The 18,169-nt window shown below is 36.5% G+C and overlaps 1 protein-coding gene across 1 annotated transcript in view; it reads right to left on the bottom strand.

Annotated features, from left to right (window-relative positions):
* Positions 1–18,169, bottom strand: part of LOC123311801 (LIM domain transcription factor LMO4-B) — a 56,623-nt gene that overhangs the window by 6,589 nt on the left and 31,865 nt on the right. The window lies entirely within an intron of this gene.

Genomic DNA, 18,169 nt, shown 5'->3' with positions numbered 1-18,169 from the left:
TTAAATGAGCTGAAAGAGTGGACTAATCGATGAAATTAACGTCCGCCGACATGCAAACTGATATTTCATATACATATTTCAGGTCGCAAGGAAGCCAAACGACTTACCGTATCGAAATAGGACTGGTTTACGTGTTCGAACGTGCTAAACGCCTTTCAACGAAATGCGAATAATATAATGGATCGTTACACTTTTTTTTCAGGACCTCATCTGTATATACTAGAGAAAACTGGGTTCGATGACATTATGGATTTTTTTATTCCCAATAATGAGCTTTTGGAATAAAGTACACGTCCTGAAATTATGTCTGACTCCTTTTACATACTAGAGATTCATAAATTTTGTTGCTTAGTATCGAGTGCTTTTCGGATTCAATCAACTCGATTTGAAGAATGAAAATCAAGGACTGAAACATAAAAGAAAACATAAGATCCCCCGAATTGTTGTAGCTAGATTGCTTAAATTTACATTTATGGCTGTTTGAACCCTCGTTTGCCCAGAGTAAGAAGACTAAAAAATATTCAACAGCTAATCGAGGTTGATAGGTTGGGAATAGCTGGTTTACCGGTGTGAAGTTAGCAGCTATTTTCTAGCGGCCACTTGAGATCTACCGGCCGTTTGACCAGTGGCGTCGGGTACTTTTTTCGCGGACTATTCATTGGTAGTTGGTAAATGATATTCCAGAGATGTTAAATGTCCTTCGCATAACATTGAAGTGTGAATTTCATGCGTAAGAATGAGAGTATTATCGAAAATTGGCCTCAATTGAGTCTTAACCCAAGAAAAGAATCAATATAATCGACAGACGGCTATCACATGTGCCAATGGGATTGTTCCTTTCTTAGGTCTTAGTTCTTAGGAAAACTTCATGACCACAACCTAAAATGAGCCAAAAATTATGATGTGACCTGTAACTCAGAATGCAGACTCAAGTTGGAATTCTGACTTGTTCCTTAGAATTTAGACCTTCAAGTCAAAAAATTTGGCTTGTTACTCAGAATTTCAATTTGATAATCAGTATTTTGACTTGAAACTCAGAATTTTCTGTTACATCCCGGAATTTCAACTTGCATCTCAGAATTTCAACCCTCAACTCAGAATTCTGACTTAAAATCTTCAGAATTCCAAATTGTTACTCAAAATTCTGAGTTGTATTTCAGAATTTAAGCTTGCAATTCAGAATTCTGACTTGTTCCTTAGAATTTAGACCTTCAAGTCAAAAAATTTGGTTTGTTACTCAGAATTTCAACTTGATTTTGACTTGAAACTCAGAATTCTCTGTTAAGCCCGTTTGCAACAGCCGAGAATTCTCTAGAAAATTTACTCGAGATTTCATGCGCCGTGAATTATGTACCGTTACATACGCACTTTCGGTAGAATTCTCTGTTGAGTTGCGTACTAAATAATCTCTGCCGTTTTCTTGCGAGAATTTTGTAGAGAATTCTCCAGAGAATTCTCGGCTGTTGCAAACGGGCTTTACATCATGGAATTTCAACTTGCATCTCAGAATTTCAACCTTCAACTCAGAATTCTGACTTATAATTCAGAATTCCAAATTGTAACTCAGAATTCTGAGTTGTATTTCGGAATTTCAGCTTGCAATTCAGAATTCTGACTTGTTCCTTAGAATTTAGACCTTCAAGTCAAAAAATTTGGCTTGTTACTCAGAATTCTGCGTTATATCTCGGAATTTCAACTTGCAACTCAAAATTTCAACCTTCAACTCGGAATTATGTTTTATAATCGTCAGAATTTCGAATTGTAACTCAGAATTCTGAGTTGTATTTCAGAATTTGAGCTTGCAATTCAGAATTCTGACTTGTTCCTCAGAATTTAGACCTTCAGGTCGAAAAATTTGGCTTGTTACTCAGAATTTTTCAAATTGATACTCAGTATTTTGACTTGAAACTCAGAATTCTGCGTTACATCTCGGAATTTCAACTTGCATCTCAGAATTTAAACCTTCAACTCAGAATACTGGCTAATAATTAAGTATTTCAAATTGTAACCCAGAATTCTGAGTTGTATTTCAGAATTTCTGCTGGCAATTCAGAATTCTGACTTGTATTTCAGCAGAATCTGACATGTATCTCAGAATTCCAACTTGTAACTCAAAATTCTTGATGAACATCCGATTAGCTCCTAGGTTCTGCTGGCTTAAGGTTAAGTAAACAGATTCCACGATTTCTCCACCAAATGGAGAATGGAGAAGAATTCCAAGGTGATTCTGTTAGATTTTCCTGATATTCTTTCATTCAAAGGAATGAAGAACCACCTGAATATAGACAGCCATATGTCCTTCAGAAAGAGTAATATTTCCAGTTTAACTTGATTTTCACGAAAATCCAATTCCCAGTTTACTTGAAGCAATGTTGTTGGAATGTTCCTGAGTGTCGATAGGCTTGCATGGTGTCATTTAGCAGAGATCCTGGTCCCCATCAACAGTTTCATTAGAAATGATGAAAAACTTCGTTTTCGCATCAAAGGGACATGCAACTCTTTGAAACGCAGCCCTGAATCGGTTGCAAATCCGAAGATTTTCGCAATCGGCGGAGTTAAACCGATCCATTACCCTTTCGGTAAACAGAAATGAGGTAATGGCCGCACTGAGGCAGGGGCGGAGAGGCGGAGGGTGTCTGGGGAACAACTGCATAACTCGATTTCAGCCCGTGTTGAAGGTCTCAATCAATAGACGTGAAGCGGTGGGGACCAATTACATGCTCACTTTCCTTCTAACATCGTTTGCATATATTTTCCTAGTGGAACAAGGACCGCGGCGGAACCCTTTCGCTCTTCGAGAGCATCAGCTTTCCGCGGTTTTGAATCAACTTGAAGGGCCGTTCGAATATCCGTCATTTTGTCTTTGTTGGCGGCGAATCACTAATTGGAGAGGAGGGCTTCTTTTCGGAGAAGTGGCTCGTGTTGTGTGGAGGGAACAACTGAGAATTAACGAAGACAAAGTGCGGCTCCACTCTACTGGTGATGTGCCGACCTGAATGAGACTGTTACACTGAAATAACACAGTCACTCTTTTGATTTTCAGCTCCTCAAGGTTCCCGAGTAGTGAAACTTCAGTGACTCTTCTACTCGAAGAGTTCCCATACCATCGGAATAGGTAACAATAATACTACATAATTGGAGTAGTTACCATTTCACATGAGTCGTTTACGACAACAGAGTTGTTAAACTTCGCTCCACTTATCTTCAATCGAATAACAATGATAGTTATTCGATGACTCAAGTTAATCAATCACTCGTGTAGTTGAGCTTATGTTGTCATAGCTTTCATGAGAACTGCAACGTCTTAAGCTATACAGGCACATCAGTCACCTTTTCTTTCAAGTTTAAAAAATTCACCAGAATATTGTAGGGATAGTCAGGAAGTTAGAAGTTACACTCAAACTACTCAGACAACCACATCACTAGAGCAGTTATCCAGTCGTTCTCGTCACTAATCACCTGAGACATTGGACTCGAATAGTACATTGTGAGAGTTATCCAGAGACTCATCATGTTGATCAAATCACTCGTGTACTCCATAAGAGTATCATAGCGCTTTAGCCATTTGATAATCCAAGTAACACATTCACCAGGATTTCGAAAATATGGTCTCGAAGACAGAACAGCTATAGTCAAATTACCTAGACTCTTTAATCACATGATCAATCAAGAAACACATTCATTCGAATAGTAAAAATAGACTTAACATGCCATTCGACTAGTTTTGTGTATCTAAAAACTACAAATATTGAGTTAACTTGAGTAGTCACCTTCAAGTTACTCGTTATACAGCAGTTCCTGCTATAAAATCACTTCAGTTTAAGGTTAGCTTCACTCAAATAGTTACCATAACCTTCATCAATACCATCACAATGTAGGTACCAATAAAAAAATCAATTATAAAATAACCCAATAACTCTAGTAATTCGATCACTAAAGTTGCATGTTCACCAAAATTTTTGATAATATTCAAGGTTGCTCACGTATTTGAGTAGCAATTACTCAGAGAAATCATGTGAAAAGTTACCCAGCCCAATCACTGGACTACTTAAACTTGTGTGACCTTAACTCGGATAGTTACAACAAACGACTATAGTATTTAATTAGATATTCTAGTCACTTGAACTATGAAGTTACCCCGTTAATCTAACTTTAATTAGATTAGTTACTCTATTCAAGTTTAGTTGTAGAGTAGTTAGCTCGAGTGTGGTAGTGAAATACAGGGTAAGTGTTTTACTCGTACATATGTTTTAACAGTAGATTCTTGAAGTCAAAAGAAACACTTTTTACCTTAACCATTTTTTCCGAATGGGCTCGGTTTAAAAGATACAGGCTTTTGAAAAACTATAAAAAAAAATTTGTTTTTAGTTTATCTCACAAACGGTTTTATCGAATGAAATTAATTTCGCAATATAGTTTTTCATTTATTGGATGAATTCAAAGAACCCAACTAAGTTGGACTCTATCTAATGGATATTTGAACGTTTTGTAAAATAAAAGTATTCTTCATATTTTCTAGTATAATGCGCCATTTTCGAGTAATTTGATGTTCAAAAATAAAAAATATCTGTGAAATTCGAAAAATTCGGTACTTTGGCTGAATACAACTCTGTTTAAAAGATCCACAGACGTGTAGTGTCACAGACTTAGCTAGTTATTCTGAAGATAATTTAGTTTTTCCAGGGGTGGCACAGCTCATTATGAAAACTTAAATCATCAGGGCCGATTCGGAAAAAATGGTATAGGAAAAAAGTGTTTCTTTTTACCTCAAAAATCTACTGTTGAAATATTTGTGCGAGTCAAAGACTTACTATTTATGTTAAGGCAGATATTAGAATTACCAAAATATCATCTAGTCATCCTGTTTTCCCCCATATGTACATCGATATCATCATCAGAACCGTTTCAGATACCAGCATCTTCCTTCGCATACGCTCGGAATAAAGTGATAAAATAGCGTTATTAGCTACCCCACACGATTTTAACTGAATAGCTCCGTGTCCCCCACTTGTCGGTGACAATAATAATGGGGCCGATTCAAAAGCGTAATTGCAAATGGATCAATATTGTGTATCTAATATTCAGCTTTCGGTTTTAGGGGAGCAGAGCCAGTTTCTATTGAGCACGCAGGGATTGCGTTGAATTTCCCATGCCCGGTTCCCAAGTACACATTCATGCTAATGGAGATGACTCGTGAACAATTCATTAATTGAAATTTCCATGCAGGATAATTAATCAATATCAATTAGTCTGAAGAATTTAAAAGCCTATACTGATCGTTCCGCCTAATGGAACGTGTCCAGGTATGGGTTAAAGGGAGTTCTGATATTTTAATTAATCTATTCCATTATTTCGATTTGAATATTTCATCAAGGTACATGAAACGGAACACCAATTTCCTTTTAATTTTCTGATGTGTACAAGATGTCGCAAAAATGTCGGTCTCGTATTTTTGAGCGGCTTCACGAAAATATTTAGGTCATCATATTTTTATGTCACATTGTTTCCGACAATGAAGCTGCGATATAGATCGCGAAAAATTTCTTTTGAAGAGTGGTAATAAATTCAAAAGCACCTACTACCTTTCTGTAGTGTTTTGTCATACACTGCTGCTTGCAATTCTTTTGCAAGCTGAAATGTTTTGAAATTTAATGTTCATATATTTTTGAATACATATACAGGGTGACCCAGGGATGCGTATATGTTCCATAACTTTGTTTTCATCGAAACTATCGACTGAATTTTTTTTTCGACAATGAAAATACATATACAAAATTGCAATTTTCAATCTGCGATATCTCCTGTTATATTCGTCTGATCCAATTGGGATTTCCGGTTTTATAATCAGCATTGCCAAGGCTCCTACCCTAGCACAAAAACTTGATTTCGAAAATCTCGATTTTTTTGGTCAAAAATGAGCAAGGGGTTAGACCCCTCTGAAATCACCTATTTGCTACTCTGTTTAAAAATCAGGATGTTCTATTACTGTCCTCGGATATGGAGTGCATAGAATTTGTTTTGAAGATTCTAGAAAACCAAACAGTTGATGATTCAATAAGGAATTGCACTCCAGAGAGCTCTTCGAAGTCAACTCGAAAATGAAAAGTGGGAAAACAAAAAAAATTATTTTCTCCTAAACAGTGCCAGATATTTGAAATTTTGGTATGGAAATATAGGTATTCGAACACGCTGAATCCATTGCGAGCAATTTCGAAAGCCTATCTCCCTTCGTTTAGATTTTCATCTTGGAAATGACATTTTTCAAAAATTGCAATTTTCAATCTGCGATATCTCCTGTTATATTCGTCTGATCCAATTGGGATTTCCGGTTATATAATCAGCCTTACCTAGGCTTCCACCCAAGCACAAAAACTCGATTTCAAAAATCTCGATTTTTCTGGTCAAAAATGAGCAAGGGCTTAGACCCCCCTAAAATCACCTACTTGCTACTCTGTCTAAAAATCAGGATGTTCTATTACTGTCCTAGGACATGGAGTGCATAGAATTTGTTTCGAAGATTCTGGAAAACCAAACGGTTGATGCTTCAATAGAGAATTGCACTTCAGAGAGCTCTTCGAAGTCAACTCGAAAATGAAAAGTGAAAAAACAAAAAAAATTATTTTCTCCTAAACAGTGCCAGATATTTGAAATTTTGGTATGGAAATATAGGTTTTCGAACATGCTGAATCCATTGCGAGCAATTTCGAAGGCCTATCTCCCTTCGTTTAGATTTTCATCTTGGAAATGGCATTTTTCAAAAATTGCAAATTTCACTTCAATAATCGTCAAGACCGAACGGCTGCATCGAGATCACTGAAATTCTCAGATTTTTAACTAGAAGACTTGCTTTTTCAGATTTCTATCTACGGTTATTTTTATTGAGAGAAAAACTACTCTAACAGTGACTATCGAAAAATTTCCAAAAAGATGGAATCACTTAAATAATCGTCAAGACCGAACAGCTTCATCGAGCTCGATAAAATTTTCAGATTTTCAACAAGAAGAGTTGCTCTTCAAGAATATGTATCACATTTCCATCCACGATTATTTTTATCGAGAGAAAAACTACTCTAACGGTAGCAAATCCTGGAAGAACTTTCATCTATAGGTACAGGGTCAGATTATGACTTCGATACATTTTAGAAAGGATTTAGTTTTGATTTGAAATGAGTGTACTTTTCCAGAGAAATAGTTCTCAAAGGGAACCCCAAAAAATGAAGATTATCCTTGTTGCAAATTGGCGAATGCGCCAATCGCACGATAAATTTTAATACGTCAAAAATGGTTCATTTTCAGTCCTCTAAGATCTTTTTCTTCAATGAAAAAAAATTTATCAGAGATAATATTAGAATCTCTGATAACACCTTCCAGCGGATGCTACAGTACTGTGAATGAAATATAGTCGAAATTACACAGCTGAGCTTCAAATATGTCGTAAAATTTAATTTTTCAGAGAACAGGAAGATTACATTCAAAACTAGAAATGTTGAAAAACTGAAACTTCCAATTTTCATGTTCGTGATTAGCCTCTATTTAGGGCTGATCTATATTCGCAAACAACCGCAATTCCATTAGGATTATCCAAACAACAACGTTATAAAATCGACAACAGGACTAATTCATTGTGATAAGTAGCCGTATCGTCGAAAGGGATGGGAAGTTCTTTTTTACCCGACGACTCCATTCAATTACTCCTTTCAACCTCCCCCTTCTGTCTACCATTCACATCCTGACGCCTTCCACATTATTATTCAGCGGGATTTCCCGAGAATGCGATGTCCTAATGTAATACGAAAAATCCTTAAAATTTGCCGCGCAGGATGTTCTAAGTGGGATAACGATCTCCAAATTGGTATTTTGAGGGGTATTTGTTTGGCGCAAGATGCTCAGGGTTTTTATTACTGCGAGAATTTGAAGGAATGGAATAACGAACGATGATAAAGTTTTGGAAGAAACAAGGTTCATTCAAACTTTGGGCAATCTGAAAAATTAGGTGATCTCTTTGTGGGAGAGGGGAGTAATTCTTGAAATTATTTAATAGTCTATTAGATGAGAGAGCAACACAATGAATCAATTTATTCCTATAAATTTTTCAGCAATAATTTTATTCATGAAAATATCTACTATTTTTTACAGGGTCTTCAGAAATGATAGTAACATCGAAGTGGGTGTTTTTGTTTTGTTTTATAATATGTCAGTTGGAAATTATTTTTTAGGTTAGCTTCTTCCATTCCTTTTGGCCTCTATCCTTGTTTTTTAACAACTTATTCTTCCCGTTTCTCGTTGTCTCACTGATTTATTTTTCACCTATTCGAAGTTGCTTATACGAGAATGTATTGATATCTACTTAGCCTAGACCAGTTCCATGCATAAAAAAATATTGCGTTACCATATCAACGAACAATAACTTATTAGAAGTGTCAGTGTGAAGTTTGAGGTCAACAAAGTAAACCAGAGTTACGCAATAAATTAAAAGAAAGAAGATGTCCATCGAAATTGTGAAAATCGAAAAATTGGAGTACCGAGCCATCATCAAGTACCTGTATTTAAAAGGGTTAAGATTTAAGCGGATTTACGAAGATATGCTTAATACCCTTGGTGATCCTTCGTATGCGACCGTGAAAAATTGGACTGCAAGCTTCGAAAAGAGGTAAATTTTCCATTGAAGATGATGACCGATCGGGAAGGCCAGTTTCTGTGTCAGTCCCAGAAAATATCGATGCAGTTCATGACATGATTTTATCAGACTGTCGAATTGGGCTAAAACGGATATCTGAAGCACTGAATAATTCATACGAACGCGTTCATCATATAGTTCACGTCAATTTGGACATGAGAAAAATTGCTGCAAAATGGATCTCCAAACGTTTTAATGTTGACCAAAAGCGTGCAAGGGTAGAAGCATCGCGTTCGTTCTGTGCTCGATTTGAAAACGATGTAGACTGTTTAAACCGAATTGTTACTATGGATGAGACCTGGGTACATTTCTACGATCCAGAAACAAAGCAACAATCGATGGAATGGCGACACTCTGGTTCTCCAAGACCTAAGAAGTTTCGTGTCCAAAAATCTGCTGGAAAAGTTCTTGCTTCAGTTTTATGGGATTGACACGGAGTAATCATGATTGATTTTTTGGATAAGGGTAGAACAATAACCGGAGATTACTATTCGACATTACTGACCACTTTACGGGAAAAAATTAAAGAGAATAGACGCGGAAAGCTATCCAAAGGTGATTTGTTTTTATAGGACCACACCCCTGCAGACAAATCTCATGTTGCCATGCAAAAAATTCGTGATTTAGAGTTTGAATTACTAGAACACCCCCCTTATTCACCAGATTTGGCTCCATCCGACTATCATCTCTTTGCTCAACTGAAGAAAAGTTTAAAGGGTCGTAAATTTTCTTCCAACGAGGAGGTAATAAATGCTGTGAAGCTCTGGTTTGCAGAGCAAGAAGAAACATTTTGTTTGAAAGGTCTAGAGACGTTGCAGGTTCGCTGTAATAAATGTATCCAATTAAGAGGAGAATATGTTGAGTAATAAAATATTTTGACATTGAAATTTTGTTTGGTTCTATAATAGGCTAAGAATTTTTCAATATATCTTCGAACCTATCATTTTTCCATGGGTTTTTAACTTTGGAATTTCAAATATGACTTTTTGTTGTGAGTTTTTTCCTGTACGTTCTGAAAATGGCCTAAATGGACCGAAATATGTCAAAAGGCAAACAATATGAAAGGAGAGTTTACAAAATTGGTCTTTGGAGACTTGAATATGATATATGTACTCCAAAAGCACTTGTGAAATTTCCGTAGTAAATTCAGAAGAAGAAAGTTCGCCTAATTTCAGCATTGCGTTATTTACACGAACAAGCATAAACAGAATTCTCTCAACCACATTCCATTCAAAGTTAATACCATTTGTAATGATCAATTTTGCATGGCTCTTCCAAAATTGACGCAGACAAGTGAAGTATTTATTTCCAACCACTCAGAAGAATTGTGGCAGGGCCGATATCGTCATGCCATTGAATTATTCAGGATATCAATTTGGGTTACCTATAAAAAGTCGATTCTTCTCCTTGCCCCCCGTTCCTGTTTCTCTCAATTATTCAATAATTTGGAAATAAAACGTATGATGAGGGAGAGACGCCGGAGTTCTCTGCGGCACTCAGAAAAATTAAAAGACGGAGAGCAACACGAGTTTTTACGTCAAGCGGGCGAGATGATGGAAATTGACACTTGAGGGAAATCAATTTTACTGGAACGTTGGTCTTATTTTGTCCGGAGACTTTTTTCCTTATATGGCAGAGTTCGTCTTCGAGTAGACAAATTGCAAATGGCTAATATAAAGGGTGATTCAAACGGAAGGAAATCAAGAGTCTGGAGATACTAGGTGTAATAGTATGAAGATTAAGCAAAACAACTGTTTTTAGTTAAAAGTTACAAGGTCAAGCAATTGTTCGACGAGAATTGGAAAATTCTTGTAATTCTAATAATTTTTGCAGTAGCAACATAAAGGTTTCTTGTAGGTGAGAAATAGAGATGTTAACTCCTTTTAATCTATTATAGGGCGCTAGGTGCAGTCAATTACATACATGAACAAAATACACTGCGCAAAAAAATTAACGCACATTATGGAAATCTCAAATTTATTCAACAACTGAAGGTGTTCTCAATGATAATTATTTTTATCAGATTTATGCATGCATATGTTATCCACTTTCAACAGTTTTCTTCAATACAGATGTTTTTTCCAGCAGGAATAAAAAAAGATGATATTATCAGATTTTGAATGTATTGGCTCCATTCTAAAATCAGTTGTTCTCGATCAATTCTAGTGATCAATAGTTTTTTTTTCGTTTGATTTTCTACACTCGATCGCTATGCAACGCGAAACACGCAATTTGACCCAAGAGGAATGTGCCCAAGCGGTAGTTTTGCGAGAAGAAAGGTGGACATATACAAGAACTGCAGAAAGGTTTGGAGTTTCCCATACAAGTGTGTCCAGAATGTTGCAGCGATTCAGGGAGACAGGTATGAACGTCCGAAGACCAGGACAGGGTAGACCACGGGTAACAACTGCCATTCAAAAACGTTACTTGAGAGTTTCTTCGTCGAGACAACGCTTTGCAACCGCTCGCCTCCTTCAAATTCAGCTTGAGCAAACTCATGAGGTGCAAATTAGCACTCAGATAATACGAAATCGCCTGAGAGAATATGATTTAAGGCCTCGTGTCGCGGCAAGAGGCCCAGCTCTTACCCCAGCCCATTGCAGGGCGCGTTTGGATTTTGCCAGAGAGCATATCCATTGGGAAGAGGCTGATTGGGAAAGAGTTCTCTTCACAGATGAGTCTAGATTCTGCCTCTACCATTATGATCGACGTTCCCTTGTATACAGACGTCCACATGAAATATATGCTCAGTGCAATTTCCTGAATACAACTGGTTTCGGGGGAGGATCGATTATGGTATGGGGTGGAATATCTTTGACTGCTCGCACAGACCTAGTGGTCGTTGGTAATGGAGCTATGAATGCTGATAAGTAAATAAGGAACATTCTTGAAGAGCATGTAGTGCCATTTGCCCCATACATTGGTGAAAATTTCATTTTTATGGACGATAATGCCAGACCCCATCGTGCGCGCATCGTTCAGGAGTACCTTGAAGAGGTTGAAGTCTCTCGAATGGAATGGCCAGCAAGAAGTCCAGATCTCAATCCGATTGAGCAGGTTTGGGTCAACCTCAATAGAAGGCTGAGAAGTTCAGAAAATCATCCAGCTACTCTTAATGACTTAGGAATCCAACTCGGTGAAATCTGGGAAGGATTAGATCAGAACATTTTAAATAAGATCACTCATTTTGAGTATGAACCGTCGTTGCCGAGCTGTAATTAACGCAAGGGGTGGAAATACCAAGTATTAAATCACTTATCAGCATTTCAGTATTTTGAAAATTGTTCATTTCTCTTCTTTCACATAAGATTCGGTGAAATCCTGAATTTTTCTTCCATTTAATGTGTCTTGTTTCGTTCAAAACCTTCCCGAGAGAACATAAAAAATAAGTTATAAAGTCAATGTAGAGTTAACTTTCATTAAAATTGAGATTTTCAGAATGTGCGTTAATTTGTTTGCGCAGTGTATGTCGTATTTTATTTATTGTGAAATGGCATAAAGCTGGAATAATAGTTATTTTCCTATCAAGTGCGGAAAGTGATACTTGCCCGCACGAAACTGCCGTTGCCCGAACGATGCGAAGCAGAGTTCGGGTAAGCAGTTGAGTGCGGGCAAGACACTTTACGCAAGAGTTAGGAACAATATTTTTTCTAGAAGCGCTTGAAATATATAAATATATCCATTTTACGAAACAGATCATATCTCATTTGATTGATTCATATATAATGACAGACGTAATTCTGCATGTCATTACTATGGGTTTCTCATCGTTGACGTTCTATGCATAGAAACATGATAGAATTTAATTTACTCTATAATATTTGCGTGCGGGAAAAACCCCTGCTAATCCATTCCCGCACGCAAATGCGTGCGGGAAAGAAATAGCAGGCGTTTTTCCCGCACGTTTTGGGAAAGTGACTCTTTGCAACTTGGAATGCGTGCGGGAAAAAGGTTGAACGCGCACGCTTGTAGAAAAAAAATATTTTTCTGTTAAAAACTGAGTTCTGTTCAATATCATAATTCTTTTTCGAGATGTTTGCGATAATTCTAGCAACAGAACCACTGCCCAATGGTTTATTGGACAATCAAAGTGAAGCCCAAATTTCACAAAAATATGTTGTCTTGAATGGAACTACAATTGGAGGGGGATAAATTTATCCAATTCAGCTCAGAATCGACGTCATCGATATCGAATTACTATATCTGGTGGTAAAAGATAAGAAACGACAAACCAGTCGATGGTAAACGTGAAAAAATATTTTCCCATTAAGCTATCTTCCGATTGAGGTAGAGGGAAACAAATAAACCCCGATAAACACAGGAATTACCAGGATAACTTTGGGTAAATATATTGTGAGCCCATGTAAATATGGAGATTACCGAGTTTTTAGAGAGTTTATGTTTACTCAAATGTATTTGTTGTATATCCTGAACGTACTGGGGGTGTTTAACGTTACATCCCCTGAGAGAAGGTGTTTCACATTTGGGTTTGGTTGGAATTTCTGTGCGATGAAACGCAGAAATATCTGATATCAAATTATGGTTCCTAACATTCTTCACTTGATTTGCAATTGCCATATTTTACCCCAATTAGGAAGATATCATTCTAACAATCTAACCCCTAGTTTCACAAAGCTTGACCGTAGAATCAACGCTTGATTGACGAATAAACGTCAATATGTTTTCAATCAATTCAGTCATGAGCATTCAGATATCATTCTCGCATCAAATCAAAATGTTCAATTTGCATATGTATTTTTGTCCCTACAGTGCCCTACACTTTTCAAGAATGTTTTCTGCCTTTTAAACTCTAATATTTCACACCATATTCCCAACTATGATTCATTCACACGAATTTCAGAACGTAACACAGGATACGCCATTTTTTCATAATTAGAACTCCTTTTTTTTGCAGGATGAAACAACAGGAAACACGGTATCATCCGAAGGTACAGCCTCGTTGTCCGGCCGACAGGAATTATTTTAACCCTTTTTTACGCCAATTCCTGGCTCTGTCAGCTTGTACTACGTCATAACTAATGAGGATAGATGATGATCTATTGCATGTCTACTGAGGGGATGCGTTTTATTTCGCCAAAGCATTCGTATTCATTAGACCCCACATAATGATCTAATTTTAAGCCCTACTCTACATCTGCAGATACGTCGGACATGACAGTTCTACTTGAAATATACGCAAGTACCTATACACAGGAAAAAGCCGTGGCGCAGCTTATCAATGTATGCTGGTTGTTAATCGAGTAGGTGGACAGTAATTCTACGAGAGTTTTCAGCGCTGAGAAAAATATGAGACAGATTTTGTGTAAACAACTTAGGTTTAATGCTCAAAAGGTGATTCAAAAGGAAGGGGAAAGGAGAATCTGAAGATACTAACTACACAGGGTATCCCGAAATTAATGCAACAAAATTTGGTCATAGATTCTCGTGATAAAATAAAGAGACCCCAATTTTTTATTGTTGCCAGAAGGGCCCCTCTGTTGGCCCCTAAAAAAGTCCTTTCCTTTTATCTTTATCTAAGAAACCAGCCACAATGTAAACATTAACGAATTTGAATTGCTTGAAAATTCTTAAACCGTTAGAAAGCCCATTCAATAGAGAAACTTTCTTGTCTCTTGCAATTTTTTCATGAAACACAAGATTTTCGAGAAAAATCTAAAAAATAATTGGACGCATTTTGAGATTCTAATTGTTAATCACATTTTTCACAAAAATCTTACGTTTCATGAAAAAATCTCAACAGTCAAGAAAATTTGTCAATTGAATCGGCTTTGTAACAATTTTACAATATTTAAGGAACTCAAATGAGACGAGAGTATGCGACCAAATTCTATAGCACTCATTTCGGTACACCCTGTATAATGAGCTATATTGAGAGAGTCTTTGACTGGTAGAAATATTTTAACAGTAGATTCTTGAGGTCATATACCATGTTTTCCGATTCGGCCCTGATAAAAAGATAAAGCCATTTCGGGCTGTACCACCCCTGGAAAAACAAAATTACCTTCAGAATAACTAGCTAAATCTGTGACACTACACATCTGTGGATCTTTTAAAAAGAGATGTATTCAGCCAAAGTACCCAATTTATCATATTTCACATATACCTTTAAATTTTTTAATACCTAATTACTCGAAAACGGCTCATTATACGAGAAAATATGAAGAATACTTTTATTTTACAGAACGTTCGAATATTCATTAGATAGCGTCCAACTTAGTCTCAAAAGTTGGGTTTTTTGAATTTCCGGTATTTTCAGTAATGGTCATAATGAGAAAACTGGAAGACGTGGGTGATATCTTGTGTTCGAAAAAGGTTCATCAAATAAATGAAAAACTATATTCCTAAATTCATTTCATTCGATAAAACTGTTCATGAGAGAAATAAAAATATCGTTCTTTATGGTTTTTCAACAACCTGTATCTTTTAACCCGAGACGTGAAAGAAAGTGTTTCTTTTGACCTCAAGAATCTACTGTTGAAATATTTGTACAAGTCAAAGACTCCCCCTATTCAAAAACCCGGTTGTTAATTTTCATTAACAACAATTTCGTTGCTCCTGCGAAATTTATCATAAATATGGCTATTTTTCCAAAGAAATCTTCACACCCAGTATCTCTTGAACTAATGTAAGATAAAAATTGACCAGCTCGAGCATTTTTCGATACTCCATTCACATTTATTTCAGCACTCGGTTGGCCATGAAATAATTTTCTCAAGTTTTTGTAACTAGAACGGAGTAAGGTTTTGGCACCCATGAAATGTCGTTAATGTCATAACGCCCAAAGATTATAGAGTAGAAAGATAGGAAACGCCCTCATATCGCTAGTACTAAAAACCGACTACATTTTGGCCAGTGAAAACACATTTGACAATGAGATGGCGCTGAAAACGTATTATCAATACAGAAAAACTGTTAAATAACAGTTTTCTGTTTTATAATTGAGGGGCGCGAAATTCGAATTATATTTCCTTGTATTGGATTTCAATATTGACCTTGTTGAAACTGGAAAACAAACATCCTGAGCCTGTTTCTTTTTGTGACCAGGATGTTAGTTTTCATCTGAAAATTGTTTGGAATCGATTGGTATCAATGAAATACGCTGTTGGATGTGATAAATTTTTATTTGCAATCTATAAAAAATTTACAAAAATTTGAAATTATGGACAACGAATAGAGCTATGAGCTATGATATTGATTTGGATATTGATTAGGACACAAGAGTACATGATTATCTGCTAGAGGAACGTCATAGGTGTTTTTTCTGTGAGAACGTTTTGAATTAAGAAACCGAGTTGAATTTGTACAATTTTTATCAAAAATTGATATGAACCAATATTCAATTTACCGTCATAGTATACACATTTCCGTTAATTACATATTATTCACAATATTTTCAGAACCACAATTGAACAAAACCTTACAGTGGTATACAAGACCTGTATTCAAGCCCGTCAGTTTAATTTCTTCATGCTTTTTTATGATTTCCTCATAGTATATGGTCTCTTTATGACACAATATACAAATTGATTGACGAATGAACAAAACACTCACAAAAGGTTTCATAAAATTTTGACTTTCCAAACGACAATTTGACAGTCACCCGATTCCCAAATCGAAATCCATAAAACTTTTGCATTTCTGAATATATTGAAGGCAATTGAGAATCTTTGAATGGAGGTATAAAAGTCATAATTTCCCCTAAATGAGCACTTCATGTAAGGGATGCTTCCTGCATGCAACAATTTACGTGGATGAACAGTTCTCAATCGACTTGCAGTAAAATTTTGCACATGGTGTAGTCAATAGTGCTTGCAGGCCTTTACGCCCTGAAAATTGTATCCACTTCGTAGCACTGAAAATAAAAATCAATGAATGACCGAGTCACATGTTACCAGTTAATACTTACATTCCCATTTTCCTTAGTAAAATTCGTTTTATTTGATCCACAGTTCTTCACCATACAATAATTTTCGAACGATATTCTGAGGTTTTCGCCAAGAAATTAGACAAAAATTTCAATAATCAGCAACTAGAACGGACTCGAAAAACAAAAGGCGATACACGCGGTTGTCTATGGATACGAGAATCAAAACATTCAAAACCTGTCCGATCAAAATGGCCATATATAACTCTGACATCTCGCAAAATTTCATATGTCCTTCGAATTAAAATTTTAACCAGTCTTAGAGCCTTAAAAACACATTTGAAACACAGATGGCGCTCACATCACTTTAGTCGCTTCGTTTCCTATCTTTCTACTCTATAATCTTTGATAACGCCGTTGCCACAACCATAGAAATATAAAACGAAGTGATTTGACATTGTGATAAAATTTTAAAACCAAAAAATGTTTTGACAAGCGTCATAACCCCAAATTTTCGTACTGTACAGACATAGACATAGAGACATGGACTGAGCAATGCCAGCATGAAATTGGCTATTTATTAGAAAGAGAGAAAAGCTCGTCGGGACATAACCTTTCTCTTTTTTGTTCACATAGAGGTGAGTGTAGACCAATCAAAATTCTAGAAAAAGACAACTGCATTCCCGACGTGTTTTTCTCTCTGTCACTTTTTTTGACCGTATTTCATGCATAGATATAAAGGGAAGGCACAGTCCATGTCTCTATGTCTATGTGTACAGAGTGGAATGTGTCAAATTTCCATGGCCAACCGTTGCTAAAATAAAAGTGAATGGAGTATACGTAATAGTGAATACCGAAAATAGGAGTATGGTGCGCCATTTTTACTCACCCTGTATAAGCCGTCTAATAAAAATTAATTTGAAGTCCTCCCCCCGGGCGTTTGTGACGAATTAAGGGGAATGTTGTCCCTCGGATTTTTGACGATCATTAGGGAGGAAAGCAAGCGTTACATCAAAGAAAATGGTACCGAAAACTTTTAATAATACATAGGCGTGCTTAATTGGCTGCGGTGCAGGCAATTATCTGCGAACGCAAATCTTATATAATAAACACCGCTAATAAAGTAAACACTGGCGTTCCTTTCAACATTCGAATATTATAAATCCCCAACTTCACTAATTGGATAGATGTTTGACAGAGTTTGTGTGTGTACTCAAAATATCTTCCATTTTCCCAGCAACCTTATCTCATTTCAGCAGATACCCACAAATTAATTGGACCCGCTTCTAGATAATTAATTGGGTTTTTCTTACTGCCAATCTGGGGGGAAATTGCGATCTTGCCAATACTCAGTTATTAATATCTGGCGCTGAATAAACAGCCGATTACTAAACAATCCTCCTTTATTCATTAAGGATAAATGGAAATTCTCCTCGTGTTTTTTGCGCCGGGTTTACGAGGTACTTCTAACAATGTTTGATACTAATTATGATATATTTATATGGAATTGAACAAGCCTCTATTATCGGCCTCCATTTCCTGAGCGTATTCGTCCCTTCCATATACAGGCTGTTTGGGTTTTTCGGGCCGTATTTGTTGCTGGCAAA

The sequence above is a fragment of the Coccinella septempunctata genome, chromosome 4, assembly GCF_907165205.1.
Source record: "Coccinella septempunctata chromosome 4, icCocSept1.1, whole genome shotgun sequence".
Taxonomy (NCBI): domain Eukaryota; kingdom Metazoa; phylum Arthropoda; class Insecta; order Coleoptera; family Coccinellidae; genus Coccinella; species Coccinella septempunctata.
Note: the sequence above shows the minus strand (reverse complement) of the source record. Positions and strands in the feature narration are given on the sequence as shown.